The sequence below is a fragment of the Oncorhynchus gorbuscha genome, linkage group LG18 (genome assembly GCF_021184085.1).
Source record: "Oncorhynchus gorbuscha isolate QuinsamMale2020 ecotype Even-year linkage group LG18, OgorEven_v1.0, whole genome shotgun sequence".
NCBI classification, from domain to species: domain Eukaryota; kingdom Metazoa; phylum Chordata; class Actinopteri; order Salmoniformes; family Salmonidae; genus Oncorhynchus; species Oncorhynchus gorbuscha.
Window position 1 is genome coordinate 39,618,148 of NC_060190.1, and position 16,891 is coordinate 39,635,038.

Sequence of the window (16,891 nt, forward strand, 5' to 3'; positions counted from 1 at the left end):
GTGTGTGTGTGTGTGTGTGTGTGTGTGTGTGTGTGTGTGTGTGTGTGTGTGTGTGTGTGTGTGTGTGTGTGTGTGTGTGTGTGTGTGTGTGTGTGTGTGTGTGTGTGTGTGTGTGTGTGTATATATATATATAGTACCAGTAAAAAGTTTGGACACACCTACTCATTCAAGGGTTTTCCTTTTTTGTTTTATTTTCTACATTGTAGAGTAATAGTGAAGACATCAACAATTGTGTCCCCCCCCCAAAAAGTGTTAAACAAATCAAAATATCTTCTTCAATGTAGACACTTTTTGCCTTGATGATAGCTTTGCACACTCTTGGCATTCTCTCAACCATCTTCATGAGGTAGTCACCTGGAATTAATTTCAATTACCAGATGTGTCTTGTTAAAAGTTCATTTGTGGAATTTCTTTCCTTCTTAATGTGTTTGAGCCAGTCAGTTGTGTTGTGACACGATAGGGTGATATACAGAAGATAGCCCTATTTGGTAAAATACCCAGTCCATATTATGGTAAGAACAGCTCAAATAAACAAAGAGAAATGACAGTCCATCATTACTTTAAGACATGAAGGTCAGTCAATCTGGAAAATCTCAAGAACTTTGAAAGTTTCTTCAAGTGCAGTTGCAAAAACCATCAAGCACTATGATGAAACTGCCTCTCATGTGGACCGCCACAGGAAAGGAAGACCCAGAGTTATCTTACCTGCAGATAATGAGTTTATCAGAGATACCAGCCTCAGAAATTCCATCCCAAATAAATGCTTCACAGAGTTCAAGTAACAGACACATTTCAACATTGATTGTTCAGAGGAGATTGCGTGATCAAATTGCTGTAAAGGAAACCAATAATAATAAGAGAGTTGTTTGGGCTAAGAATCATGAGCAATGAAATCTGTCCTTTTGTCTGATAAGTACAAATTTGAGACTTTGAGACAAGCGCTGTGTCTTTGTGAGAGTAGGTGAATGGATGATCTCTGCATATGTCGTTCCCACCATGAAGCTTGGAGGAGGAGGTGTGATGGTGTGGGGGTGCTTTGCTGGTGACACTGTCAGTGATTTATTTAGAAATCAAGGCACACTTAACCAGCATGGCTACCACAGCATTCTGCAGCGATACACAATTCCATTTGGTTTGCGCTTAGTGGGACTATAATTTGGTCTAACTCATCCCAAAACATCTCAATTGGGTTGAGGTCGGGTGATTGTGGAGGCCTGGTCATCTGATGCAGCACTCCATCACTCTCCTTCTTTGTCAAATAGCCATTATACAGCCTGGAGGTGTGTTGGGTCATTGTCCTGTTGAAGCGATACACAATTCCATCTAGTTTGCTCTGAGTGGGACTATAATTTGTTTTTCAACAGGACAGTGACCCAACACACCTCCAGGCTGTATAATGGCTATTTGACAAAGGAGGAGAGTGATGGGAGTGCTGCATCAGATGACCAGGCCTCCACAATCACCCGACCTCAACCCAATTGAGATGTTTTGGGATGAGTTAGACCGCAGAGTGAAGGAAAAGCAGCCAACAAGTGCTGAGCATATGTGGGAACTCCTTCAAGACTATTGGAAAAGCATTCTAGGTGAAGCTGGTTGAGAGCGTGCCAAGAGTGTGCAAAGCTATCATCAAGGCAAATGGTGGCCACTTTGAAGTATATAAAATATATATATATATTTATTTGTTTAACACTGTTTTTGTTACTAAATGATTCCATATGTGTTATTTCATAGTTTTGATTTCTTCACTATTATTCTACAATGTAGAAAATAATAATAATAATAAAGAAAAACCCTTGAATGAGTAGGTGTGTCCACACTTTTGACATGTGTGTGTGTGTGTGTGTGTGTGTGTGTGTGTGTGTGTGTGTGTGTGTGTGTGTGTGTGTGTGTGTGTGTGTGTGTGTGTGTGTGTGTGTGTGTGTGTGTGTGTGTGTGTGTGTGTGTGTGTGTGTGTGTCACAGTGAAGGTCTTCTCTTATCTTCATTGGAGTTACTGTAACTAAGCTATTTTTGCTACATCTATTGAAATGTGGAAATATGAAGCTCATAGCATCTCATTATATTTGTGGGATAAAAAACATTCTATATACCACCATGCTGAAACAAGATGTCCAGCATAATACAGGATGTTGTCTGCACCCCTCGCTGTCCCTGTCCCACCCATGTCCCAATACAAAACTAAACAGGAATGCCATTTGGTGAATGCTATAATGGTGAATGTATGCCATTTGGCGAGAGTTATGGTATAAAACCATTGAAGAGCGGGACTTGTATGAAAATATGTATGTGACTAAATGTAATGTCAACATTAAAATTCTACTGTAAAGAAATGTATTTACATTTTTTGTATTTTATCCCCTTTTTTGATCTTGTATCATCGCTGCAACTCCCCAACGTGCTCGGTAGGCGAAGGTCGAGTCATGCGTCCTTCGAAACATGACCCTGACAAACCGTGCTTCTAAACACCCGCCCTTCGAAACACCCGCCCGCTTAACCTGGAAGCCATCCGCACCAATGTGTTGGAGGAAACACTGTTCTACTGACGACCAAGGTCAGCTTGCAGGCGTCCGGCCCACCACAAGGAGTCGCTAGAGCACGATGAGCCATGTAAAGCCCCCCTGGCCTAACCCTCCCCTAACCTAGATGATGCTGGGCTAATTGACACAGCCCGAGAACGAACCACGGTCTGTAATGACGCCTCTATCTATGTGATACAGTGCCTTTGACCGCTGCGCCACTCGGGAGGCCCAAGAACATTTTATTTTGATGACCATTTTAATTCAATTTTACACTGAATCTTTCCATTGGACAAAATTATCAACAGCTGCCTGTACATGTTCAAATTGACCTCAAAGTCATTCCACCTCAAAAAGCACAAAAAATAGGATTTTGACACCCAAATCAAATATTGGTCTGAAATGTTGTTTCTGTAGTTAGAAACAGATTAGATAAGCAGTCTTGCAACATTATTTTGTTAAAAGATCATCTGAGCTGATTGATTGCACCCAAATTGGCAATTTTAATTTGTTGGATTGGTATAATATTCAGTTAATATAGTACCCAACATCTTCTTAACAATGATTAAGACATGAGGATTTCAAACCTCACACCAAGCCCACCCCAACGGCCAGTATACCGTGTCAGTTCTCTATGTAGTATGAAGCTGTGGCTTGCAGTATTGTTTATTCATACTATGTAATGTATTCATGGTAAATTTGGTGATTGTTTCTTTCCCTGTTTAGAGAAATTAGCCATTGAAGTTGCTTGTGGTCACCCAGTGTGAAAGTACCAGGTTTGGCCCACTAGAGGCCACTGCTCCTGCTATTGCCACACCCTTTTATAAAATTTTCTGCATTTATTAATTGGATCACAACGTGTCCTTTTCAGCTTTGGGTAGAAAACCAATAGCTTTTGCTCAGGATGAATTTTTTTATTCTCAAAATTCAAGACAGTCCTCCATGAAAGCAATTCAGTTTGTACTTCTCTTAGACTTGATATGTGTCAAGGAAATGGCCCCTGTGTGTGTGTGGTTTATTTCCTTTTAAAAAAGGTCTGGATTAGTTAGTGGTGAACAAGTAAACCATAAGGCTACAGCAGATCTAGTTTCAATGTTATGTTCTCTAAGGGTCTAACTGATCCAGACAAAAAATAGAGATGTCTTCTAATAATTTTATTGAAACATAACCATGCAATGGTTTATAATTTTATAATTGTATTAGGGTTGTCACATTTTAGTCATTAGCCCATTTATCCATCAAATTGCTGGGCTTCATATGATAATTGCACCATAGGGATAGCCCTCTTAGTGAGCTGGCAGTTGTTGGACTATTCAAAGAGAGTTGGGCTGATGCAATAGGTTGCTAAGAGAAGTAAACATTTCATTTATTTCATGGAAGACTAGCTGGACTCTGAACAGGGTGGAAAATACACAAAATTAGCTGAGAATACATGACATAGTATGAATAAACATGACTTAATGTTGCAGCTTCATACTACTTGTCAAACATAGAGAACTGATACTGTATACTGGCCATTGGGTGGGCTTGGTGTGGGGTTTGGTGGGTCCGTGGGTGGCTTTTGACCGCTTATTTGGATCCCTCATGTCTTAATCATTGTTAAGAATTTATTTGGTACACATCTGATGTTGGGTACTATATTTATTGAATGTTATATGAATCCTATATATTTAAAATTGCCAATTTGGGTTAAATAAATTAGCTTAATTTCTCAGTTTAAATTGTCTTTGAAAAAAATGATGTTGCAGGAATGCTTATCTACTCTGTGTCTAACTACAGAAACCATTTCAGAACAATCTGAGATGGTGGGTGTCATGGCATGCTGAAATGAAATGACTCTCTTAGTACGAGTGGAGAATTTACATTTTAATAGGTTATTACTTAGTTATCCTGTTTTACCTTTGTTTTACGAAGAACCTGAAATTCTACATGATATTAATTTTGAGACTGCTTTAGGCAAGTGAAATATTGTTTACCTCTTTACTTTGAGCATGCACTTGGTGTCTGCCTGTGTAACACGTTTTGTGATGTTCTGTACAGAGAGCATGGTTTTGTAGTAAGTACTAGAGATTTTGATCCAGCTGTAAATATATATGACTTATATAGTTGTCGTGTTGTCTGTCTTGTTTCATGGCTAATGAACCATTGTGTCAAAAATAAAGCAGAGCTTTTATTGTTTTTACTCCGTTTGGTGTCGGTAATATAAGACGGTTGAGGAAAGATCCCAACCAATATTAATTTGAGATCAATAATTCATGTTCATAGTGTTAACAGCAGAACCCATGCAGTGTAACAGATCACGTTGTGAATGTTATGCTTTTGAGCATTGTTTCTCAACCTCTGGTTCCTGACAATGAGCGGCACCTGAACTGGTTACCTGACAATAGTTTAGTCACTTCTACAGTGCTAGTTTGAAAGTACAGTAATCAGTCCCCCGAAGAAGGAAAGATTGTAGAAGATCAAACACTAGCTTGCCAGTCCCTGATACAAAACAGGTTGGGAAACACTCCTGTAGATAATGGTACCTTAACAGAACTAGAATGAGTTCTCATCGCATTTCTATGGGTATCTTTGAACTACATTATCTATGATAAATATGTTTACCTTTAATGGTTCTCTGTTAATCCCAGAGTAGGATATCATCTTAGAAACCCAAACAGTTTGTTTCCAAACCAGTGGGTTAAATGTTAATGACACAAGCTGGTAAACATATTCACACTAAAGGGCTGTCCCGAACAATACTACGCTGGCTTGTATATTTTCTTTTCACAGTGTCCTTTTCTGCACGGTTCCTGCTACTATGGTGGATATGTAACCAGGCCCAGTAACCTAGTGAAAAGTTTACACCTGCACCTTCACATTCTCTGAATGAAGGACATTTCAGAAGATTTTAGGCAAAAATAAGTACTGCATGACAACATTACACATGGACACTTCAACAGCAGTCATTTTTTATTTAAAATGTCTTTTATATTTTATTTTACCCTGCACATCTCAGAAATTCGCCCTAAAATAGAAGTTTCTGTGTTATTTTAACAATTTCATCCATAACTTGTTATGAAAATGTTTCTGTTATACATTCAAAATGTTTTCTCTTATACTAAGAGACTGAAAAATTGCCGATTTGGGTCATTCTACGAAAATGGTGGCTTTCACCCGGCCTTATTCATCAGGAAAAACACCAGAAAATGTGAGATAATGACACAAAAAATATTTTGTTTTGTTGTAATTGAAGTATTTTATTATTAATAAAACAGATGTAAGATAGTTATATTGCAAACATGTTTTTTTTTAATTTATATATTGTAGAGCACGGTCAGTACCATGAAATTGTCTTGTCCCTCTGGTAAGGAGTCATGGTTTAGTGACATTTTGAGTTAAAAAATATATTTCTCCCTCTTTAAATGTCATAATACAAAGGAAAGTATTATAGTTATTTAGTGGACTACTTAAAAAACTAAAATATCAAATAAATATTACAAATCATTTACAAGTAATAGCTGTTTCTTAATTTCCTGTCACTGGTGTTAAAATGTATAAAACCACCACTTTGAAAAAATGCAACATCCTTAACAAATTCTTCCTGCGTCAAAGGTTAATTGTAGACAGGACTGTTTTGATATGTTAACAATTTGAAGATTAACTTGGTAATTTCATGCGAGGACTTAAGATGTGTCACTGGTGTTATACAGTTTATGGTAAGTGAAAAGGAAAATGGATTAAATGAAGTGATAATATTGCATTAAGTGATTTATTTATTTGTAACGCCAGTGACAATCAATAACACCCCAAACTTTTGTTTTATAAAAACCTCAACAATTATATTAAAAAATACATATGATCATTTTATTACTGTTTCAATATTGTAATCACACATCACTTGCAAGTATTCTTCAGAGATCCAGTCAGTTCACTTTTGGGGGGGTCACACAAGCAACTAATGCTCCACACTGGTGGACGCACACCCAGCAGAAGGCATGATCCAGCAGCCATATGGGCTCACCTGGACCCCATCTTGGGCATGATAAAACACCAGTACCCTGCCGTGCAACACCTTCATTTCTTCAGTGATGGCCCTGCCACACAATATAAATAGAAGGGCAACTTTTACATGGTTTGCACAGAACCTTACAAGAAGGGCTTCCAGGGGACTACGTGGAACTTGTTTTGAAGCCAGTCACGGTAAAGGTGCTCCAGATGGAGTGGGGTGTTCATTAAAGAGGTCAGCCGACTTCTTGGTCCGCCACGGGAGAGACATAACGGAAGCAATGTCTTTCTACCAGGAGTTGAGGGACTCTTGCAGTCAAATACAGTTGCATTATATCAGCGAGGAAGAGGTGGAAAGACAGGCACAGAAGATGTCTGAGGTTACCTCTGGTTACCGTGAAAGGAACCATGCGAATGCACCAGGTTGTAAATTTAACACCTGGCAACCTAAAATATAGAGATGTAAGTTGTCTCTGCCAAGCAGCGGAAGGCGTGTGGGGTTGCCCATGTTATGGACAGCCAGCAGCATACTACCCTGCATCCTACTGCTGGATTTCTTCTGAAGCTAAGCAGGGTTGGTCCTGGTCAGTCCCTGGATGGGAGTCCAGATGCTGCTGGAAGTGGTGTTGGATGCCAGTAGGAGGCACTCTTTCCGGCTCATTCGGCTCATTCATCTCCCCTGTAACTATTCCCCAGGTCGTTGGTGTAAATGAGAACGTGTTCTCAGTCAACTTACCTGGTAAAATAAAATAAATAGAAATGGACTCCAAGAAGTTCCCATGCTGTCTAATGGCTGTGATCTCTCACCTCCACATCAACCAGATGTCATTGACCTGGACACCTCACCTCCACTTTGTCCAGATGTCATCGAGTCACCACAGTGGACAGTAGTGTATCTTGAACTACGATGAACAACCATACCCTGGCATTATACTGGAGGTTGAAGAACATAATGTCAAAGTGCATGCACAGGAATGGTGTCAACAAGTTCTGCTGGCCAAGCCCAAGAGATGATATCAACTGGTATGAGGGTGACCAGATTGTCTGTCTGATGCCAGAGCTGCTGCCAGTGAACAAAAGATCTGTTCAAATTTGCCACAGTATCTGGAAGTACTTGGAGGAGCTCCTGACCGTGTGAAAGTGGCAGATGTTAACTGGCGACTGGTAAAGAAGCTATCGGTAGCTAGAAAGCAATGGAGATTGGCTCAGAGATGATAAGAGATGTACGCGACACAATCACGTGGCAAAGACAAACATATCTGAAGTAAAAGTGAAGAACAATTTTGGAAAAATTCCATTAACATGTTTTACTGCATACAAAATGTTTGTATCAGTGTGGTTAGGAAAACATTTTAAGTTCATGTTCAATGTTAGTGTTTCTAATGTTCTAGTGGACATGTCTTATATGTTTGTATGACAATGTTGTGTTTTGAAAGATACATTTTAGTCAATAGGCTTCATCTAAAAGTAAGGAGGACCAAGGCACTCTTCATATAATTGATTAAAATGCCTTTATTAGTATGGCATGTTCAATAGAAACAACGTTTTTTTTTAACGACGCGTTTCGACTGCATGACCTTCGCCAGGGAGTACAAAAAAGAGGAATACAAGGTCCTCTTTTAAACAGCTTATCAATTGGCCCTAATTGGAAGGGGGAGTGGTTACACAATTGATTGGACACGCCTAGTAAACAATACTATACACATTGAAATACTGTAGCTATGTTATCATAAAAATACAACTCCAAACTAGAGGTATCAGAACACTAAAAGGTAGTTCTAACCTTACATATGACTGAGAGAAGTGTCAAGAATAAGAAAGCTAAATATACCATAGTACACTAGAACAACAACAGTCTAACCATAGCTGAGGGCAATAGAGCAAAATATCCACGAGATGACAGCAAATGGACCCATCACGACCCTACAGGAAGGGTGAGAAATCCATATCTTCATTTAAACCCGGGTATTTAGTGGCCTGTAGTTTGTAAATCCAAGGCTTCATCTTTTGGTCTTAATCTTTGACCAATAACCCTCGTTTAAATTGTTCATATTTAATCAACCCATTTTTTAAAATCTGAAATGATTTGTAATTAAAAATATTTCTAATAAATTGATCAAATTTGTTTGAAATAATCTTATTGGTTTCACATTGTGTTACTGGTATTACTGTACGGCATGTTGGTGTTCTGGCATCAAAGTTGGCCAATTTAATTGAATATGGTTTTTGTATCAACCTGACTGTTGCTACATTCATTAGTAAACATTTTCAGGATATGAAAAGATGAGAAAGATGAGACTCTCAACTTGGTATGGAGACATTGACTGGAGGTTAAATACAGGATGTATTTATATTTTTTGAATTACAATTGCAATTTCATCGAGAAAGTGGCCAATATATTGCACAAATTGAAGTATTAGAATCCAGGTATCTCTTGAGACATTTACATGGTAGATACAGTATATCCTCCTGGGATTTAGTGGGACCTCTAGTACATAGTAATCACCAGAAGGGGGGTGTTAAGGGGACTGTTGGTGCCTGAGGGCTATTGAATGCAATGACTAGTGGGCTATGACAGTGTACAAAATTTTAGCTGTAAAGTCAGATTTACTGTATAGCTAGATTTCACTCTCTTTTTCTCCGTAAATCTAGCTCTGTGACAGATTTGGTGCGTTTATCTCAAAACAGTCTTCCTGAATTGTAAAACAGTGTTACTGTCGTAAAAAATAAACATCTATTACTTTTTAGTGATACATTCTTTTGGCCATGTAGGGTATGTGGACAACCCTTTAAATTAGTGGATTCGGCTATTTCAGCCACAGCCATTGCTTTACAGGTGTAAAAATCGAGCACACAGCCATGCAATCTCCATAGACATACATTGATAATGGAATGGCACGTACTGAAGAGCTCAGTGACTTTCAACGTGGCACCGTCATAGGATGCCACTTTTCTAACAAGTCAGTTCGTAAAATGTCTGCCCTGCTAGAGCTGCCCCGGTCAGCTGTTATTGTGAAGTGGAAAAGTCTAGGAGCAACAACGGCTCAGCCGCGAAGTGGTAGGCCACACAAGCTCACAGAACAGGACCGCCGAGTGCTGAAGCACGTAGCGGGTAAAAATCATCTGTCATCGGTTGCAACACTCACTACCCAGTTCCAAACTGCCTCTGAAAGCAACGTCAGCACAATAATTGTTCGTCGGGAGCTTCATGAAATGGGTTTCCATGGCCGAGCTGCTGCCACAAGCCTAAGATCATGCGCAATGCCAAGCATCGGTTGGAGTGGTGTAAAGCTTGCCGCCATTGGACTCTGGAGCAGTGGAAACACATTCTCTGAAATGATGAATCGCGCATCACCATCTGGCAGTCTGACGGACAAATCTTGGTTTGGCGGATGCCAGGAGAATGCTACCTGCCCGAATGCATAGTGCTAACTGTAAAGTTTGGTGGATGAGGAATAATGGTCTGGGGCTGTTTTTCATGGTTTGGACTAGGCCACTTAGTTCCAGTTAAGGGAAGTCTTAACGCTACAGCATAAAATTATATTCTAGACGATTTTGTTCTTCCAACTTTGGGGCAACAGTCTGGGGAAGGCCCTTTCCTGTTTCAGCATGACAATGCCCTCGTGCACAAAGCGAGGTCCATACAGAAATGGTTTGCCGAGATCGATGTAGAAGAACATGACTGGCCTGCACAGAGCTCTAACCTCAACCCCATTGAACACCTTTGGTGTTTGGTGAATTGGAATGCCGACCTCGAGCCAGGCCTAATATCCCAACATCAGTGCTCAACCTCACTAATGCTCTTGTGGCTGAATGGAAGCAAGTCGCTGTAGCAATGTTCCAACATCTAGTGGAAAGCTTTCCCAGAAGAGTGGAGGCTGTTATAGCAGCAAAGGGGGACCAACTCCATATTAATGCCCATGATTTTGGAATGAGATGTTCAACGCGCAGGTGTCCACATACATTTGTACTAGTGTACATCTACCTCTATGCCAAATGTGGTTATTTTATCTCAAAGTTTTAAAAAATCAGCATAGTACTATACAAAAGATAGATTATTTTACATTCCTCCATATTAACACAGAAATCATAGCTAATTGTTTTTTGTTGGTAAGTTGTTTGATTACAAAGTCCTAAAAAAGGATTTAAAAAATGCTTTCAAAATTGTCCCTTTTGGCACTTTAGGGTAAAAATGTACCCCCAGTTGACACTTTTAGAGTTAATAATATATGAATAACAGTTAATAACAGGTTATAACAGTTAACACGGATAATACAAGTTAATAACACATGTAATAGAAGGTAGTTATAGTTAATAACACTGCAGTGGAGTAATATTTTATGAATAACTATATAATATATATTCCACAATCGACCCAAAATAATACTTTGCAATTTAATATGACAAAGTCTATTAAAATGTTTATCGGACTCCATAAAAGTGATTTAGCAAGAAAGGTCTGAGAATTGTCTATATCAAAGACAAATAGATTTAATATAATTGTAAAATGAACTAAACATTATACAAGGCATGAAGCGTTACAAGGTAATACTGACATTAACACAACATGAAGTATCTAAGCATGATCAGAGAGGGAGAGAGAGAAATGGCCCATAGCGCATGGGAGAGGACGAGAGAAAAACAGTGTCTCTCACCACAGCAGGTCTGGAACAGAGAAGAGACAGACAATGAAAGTGAGACCCCTTTATAACATATGAGCTGTTGACCAATAGCATTACTGTAAAGTTAACCTCCAATTGTCACGGTTCATGAATCCACTGCCTCTCTCTCTCTCTCTCTCTCTCTCTCTCTCTCTCTCTCTCTCGTGTTTGTGTGGGCGTGGTTCCCAATCTCGGCCTGATTGTCTGTGCCAGCTGGAACCACTTATCTTCCCTTTATATGTTCTGTAACCAGTGTTTCTTGTTGTCAGATCGTTGTTACTTCCCTGAGGTTGTGTTGTTACTTCCCTGAGGTTGTGTCGTTACTTCCCTGAGGTTGTGTCGTGTGTCCGTGCTCATCTCTCGCCGCCCTTGTGTGGATTATCTGCTGTGCTCCTTCCTACACATCCGGACACACTCCCCTGGATTTCTCAGCACGCTATCACCGGAAGATGCGCCCTAGTCCCTGGGTCGGATTCCGTCTGAGTACCGTCTGTCTGTCCTGTTGCTGCTGTAAATTGTATTCATTAAACCATCGTTGCTTGCATCTTGCATCCGCCTCTGTATTGTTACAGGATGATCTGACCAGACCATGGATGCAGCGAGTTCAACGAGTCTGACCGAATTCATTTCCCGCAGTATCACGAGAATGGATCAACAAGAGGAGAACATCTCCAGCACAGGTCGGGCAGTACAAGCCATTGCGACGCAGGTATCCCAGCTGACCCAACAATTACAACATCTGAGGGGTTCCGCTGCGCCACCTACACCGGCAGTTCAACCCGCCCCGCCAGAGCCGGATTCCCAGCTAGAGCCACGGCTACCGACACCAGAGGGTTATTCAGGTGATCCTGACTATTGCAGAGCTTTTCTTACGAGATGTTCCATGCATTTCTCGTTGCAGCCACGGACCTTCAACCGTGAACAGTCTAAGGTAGCATTCGTACTCACACTGCTATCAGGCAAAGCGGCTCTTTGGGGAACGGCGGTGTGGGCGAACCAGGACCCATGCTGCACCTCTTTCCAGACACTCTCCGAGGAGATGAGAAGGGTCTTCGATCGGGCCGTGGCGGGTAGGGAGGCGGCCAGACTACTCGCTGACCTTCGCTAAGGAGACCGTTCCGTATCGGAATACTCCATCCAATTCCGCACTCTGGCCGCAGAGTGTCAGTGGAACGAGGAGGCGCAGTGGGACATGTTCCTGCATGGGCTGGATCCAGAAGGAGATTTATGTTCTGGACCTTCCCAGGAGTTTAAATGGACTACTGTGGTAGAGCGGGCCACTTTATCCACTCCTGCCCGGTAAAAGATCAGGCCCGGTAGTAAGCATGAGGCTACTATCGGGTGGTGTCACCACAGAGAAGACCTCATCATCTACTCTCCTCCCGGTAAGACTAAGATGGGCCACCCACACGCACGACACCCAAGCTTTACTGGACTCAGGAGCAGAGGGTAATTTCATGGACATCAAGCTCGCTCACAAACTCCAGATTCCTATCAACTCACTCACGCACAAGATATCCGTCAACGCTCTCAATGGTCAAGAACTCCCCAACATTTCTCACACCACTGAACCTGTCATACTCATCACTTCTGGCAATCACACTGAGACACTATCATTTCTACTCATGGACTCACCCCTTGCACCATTAGTTCTCGGCCACCCTTGGCTCACCCAACACAACCCCAGAGTTGACTGGGTTCATAACTCTATATCCATGTGGAGTAACAAGTGTCTTGAGTCCTGTTTAGTGTCTGCTTGTTCGTCTGTGTCTGATTCTGTGTTTCTAGAGGAGGCAGTGGATTTGTCTAACGTGCCCGTTGAATACCTTGACCTGAAGGAGGTGTTCAGTAAGTCCCGTGCTGCTTCTCTTCCTCCGCATCGTCCCTATGACTGTGCAATAGAATTATTGCCAGGTGAGTCTCCGCCTAAAGGCAAGTTATATTCACTCTCTGTTCCGGAGAGGGAGGCTATGGAGAGATACATCTCTGATTACATTTACATTACATTTAAGTCATTTAGCAGACGCTTTTATCCAGAGCGACTTACAAATTGGTGCATTCACCTTATGACATCCAGTGGAACAGTCACTTTACAATAGTGCATCTAAATCTTAAAGGGGGGTGAGAGGGAATACTTATCCTATCCTAGGTATTCCTTAAAGAGGTGGGGTTTCAGGTGTCTCCGGAAGGTGGTGATTGACTCCGCTGTCCTGGCGTCGTGAGGGAGTTTGTTCCACCATTGGGGGGCCAGAACAGCGAACAGTTTTGACTGGGCTGAGCGGGAGCTGTACTTCCTCAGTGGTAGGGAGGCGAGCAGGCCAGAGGTGGATGAACGCAGTGCCCTTGTTTGGGTGTAGGGCCTGATCAGAGCCTGGAGGTACTGAGGTGCCGTTCCCCTCACAGCTCCGTAGGCAAGCACCATGGTCTTGTAGCGAATGCGAGCTTCAACTGGAAGCCAGTGGAGAGAACGGAGGAGCGGGGTGACGTAAGAGAACTTGGGAAGGTTGAACACCAGACGGGCTGCGGCGTTCTGGATGAGTTGAAGGGGTTTAATGGCACAGGCAGGGAGCCCAGCCAACAGCGAGTTGCAGTAATCCAGACGGGAGATGACAAGTGCCTGGATTAGGACCTGCGCCGCTTCCTGTGTGAGGCAGGGTCGTACTCTGCGGATGTTGTAGAGCATGAACCTACAGGAACGGGCCACCGCCTTGATGTTGGTTGAGAACGACAGGGTGTTGTCCAGGATCACGCCAATGTTCTTAGCGCTCTGGGAGGAGGACACAATGGAGTTGTCAACCGTGATGGCGAGATCATGGAACGGGCAGTCCTTCCCCGGGAGGAAGAGCAGCTCCGTCTTGCCGAGGTTCAGCTTGAGGTGGTGATCCGTCATCCACACTGATATGTCTGCCAGACATGCAGAGATGCGATTCGCCACCTGGTCATCAGAAGGGGGAAAGGAGAAGATTAGTTGTGTGTCGTCTGCATAGCAATGATAGGAGAGACCATGTGAGGTTATGACAGAGCCAAGTGACTTGGTGTATAGCGAGAATAGGAGAGGGCCTAGAACAGAGCCCTGGGGGACACCAGTGGTGAGAGCGCGTGGTGAGGAGACAGATTCTCGTCACGCCACCTGGTAGGAGCGACCTGTCAGGTAGGACGCAATCCAAGCGTGGGCCGATTCTCTGGCATCTGGATTCATTCGTCCTTCCTCTTCTCCAGCGTGGGCGGGGTTCTTCTTTGTGGGGAAGAAGGACGGATCTCTGCGTCCTTGCGTTGATTACCGTGGGTTGAATAACATCACAGTGAAGAATACCTATCCCTTACCGTTGATGTCCTCAGCCTTTGAAAGGTTACAGGGAGCATCCGTGTTCACTAAGTTGGATTTACGTAATGCATATAATTTGGTTCGCATAAGGGGGGGGGACGAATGGAAGACCGCGTTTAACACCCCCAGAGGGCACTTCGAATATTTGGTCATGCCTTTTGGGCTATCCAACTCCCCAGCGGTTTTCCAGGCACTCGTCAATGACGTGCTGAGAGATATGATTTATCAGTTCATATATGTTTATCTGGATGACATACTGATATTTTCTTCTTCTTTCCAGGAACACGTTCAGCACGTCAGACGAGTGCTTCAGAGGTTGTTGAGAATGGACTTTTTGTCAAGGCGGAGAAATGCATTTTTCATGCACAATCCGTTCCATTCCTAGGTTACATCGTCTCGACTGAAGGTATTCGCATGGATCCTGACAAGGTTAAGGCTGTGGTGGATTGGCCAAGCCCAGATTCCCGTAAGGCCCTACAGAGGTTTCTGGGATTCGCCAATTTCTACCGGCGTTTCGTTCCCAACTTTAGTCAGATAGTCGCTCCTCTTACCGCCTTAACCTCCCCCAGAGTGACGTTCAGGTGGTCCGATACAGCCGAGGCTGCATTCGCCAAACTCAAGAGCTGCTTTGTTTCGGCTCCCATCCTCATAGCTCCCGATCCCTCGCGTCAGTTCGTGGTGGAGGTGGACGCTTCAGAGGTGGGGGTAGGTGCGGTACTTTCCCAACGTTCCTCTTCTGACGACAAGATGCACTCTTGCGCGTTCCTTTCCCATCGGTTATCACCTGCGGAACGCAACTACGACATTGGCAACAGAGAGTTGTTAGCAGTGAAGTTAGCACTGGAGGAGTGGCGCCATTGGTTCGAGGGGTCGGGGGTACCTTTTATAGTTTGGACCGATCACAAAAATTTGGAATATATCAGAACCGCCAAGCGACTCAACTCCAGGCAGGCGCGGTGGGCACTCTTTTTCGGACGTTTTGACTTCTCTCTCTCGTATCGCCCGGGTTCCAAGAATGTCAAACCCGATTCCCTTTCTCGCATTTTTGACCATTCCGATGCCCATCCACTCCCGAGTGCATCCTACCCGGGACCCTAGTGGTCTCCACACTTACATGGGAGGTTGAATCGAGGGTCAAAACGGCCTTAGAAGGGGTAACGCCTCCGCCCGGTTGCCCGCCTAATCGGTTGTTTGTGCCGGAGGGGTGTCGGTCCGATGTTATTCGGTGGGGGCATTGCTCCAACGTAGCGTGTCATCCAGGAGTCAGCCGCACTAGCTTTTTGGTTAAGCAACGCTTTTGGTGGCCACTGATGGCTCGTGACATTCACAGTTTCGTCTTGGCTTGCTCGGTTTGTGCCACTGGGAAGACTTCTAATCAACCCCCAGATGGGTTACTCCAACCGCTGTCGGTCCCTTCGAGACCCTGGTCCCACATCGCGCTAGATTTTGTTACCGGCCTTCCACCCTCCCAGGGCAAGACGGTTGTTTTGACCGTGGTGGACCGGTTCTCGAAGGCGGCTCATTTTATTCCCTTGCCTAAATTACCATCTGCCAAGGAGACAGCGGTAACTGTCGTGGATCACGTCTTTCGCTTACATGGCCTGCCGATGGACGTAGTTTCTGACAGGGGCCCCAATTTGTGTCCAAGTTTTGGCAAGAGTTTTGTAGGTTACTGGGAGCGAGTGTCAGCCTGTCTTCAGGGTTTCATCCCCAGAGCAACGGTCAAACGGAGAGGGCCAACCAAGATTTGGAGAGAGTGTTGCGATGTTTGGTTTCTAAGAATCCCTCTTCCTGGAGTCAACAACTCTCTATGGTTGAGTACGCTCACAATCCGTTGCCAGTGGCAGCCACGGGTCTCTCTCCGTTTGAGTGTAGTTTAGGTTACCAGCCACCTATCTTTCCCAGTACGGAGTCCGAGGTCACTGTTCCCTCCGCTCACGCTTTCATCCAGAGGTGCCGTCACGCATGGAGCAGAGCCCGTGAGACTCTTCTCCGGGTGGGGGCGCGCACCAAGGCTAAGGCCGATCGCCACCGGTTGAAGCCTCCGGTATACGTTGTTGGCCAAAGAGTGTGGCTTTCTACTAAGAACATTCCACTCCGATCCGTTTTGAACAAGCTTGCCCCCAAATTTATCGGCCCGTTCAAAGTCACCAGGATCATTAGTCCGGTGGCGGTCCGGCTCAAGCTTCCTCCGGCATATAGGAGAATTCATCCTACCTTTCATGTGTCTAAAATAAAACTTGTGTTTCAGGCACGCATTAACCCACCGGTCCCGGTTCCCCCGCCGCCACGACTTGTTGATGGGGAACCCACCTTTTCTGTCAATCGTATTTTGGACTCTAGAAGGAGGGGACGCGGATTCCAGTACTTGGTGGACTGGGAGGGTTACGGCCCGGAGGAGAG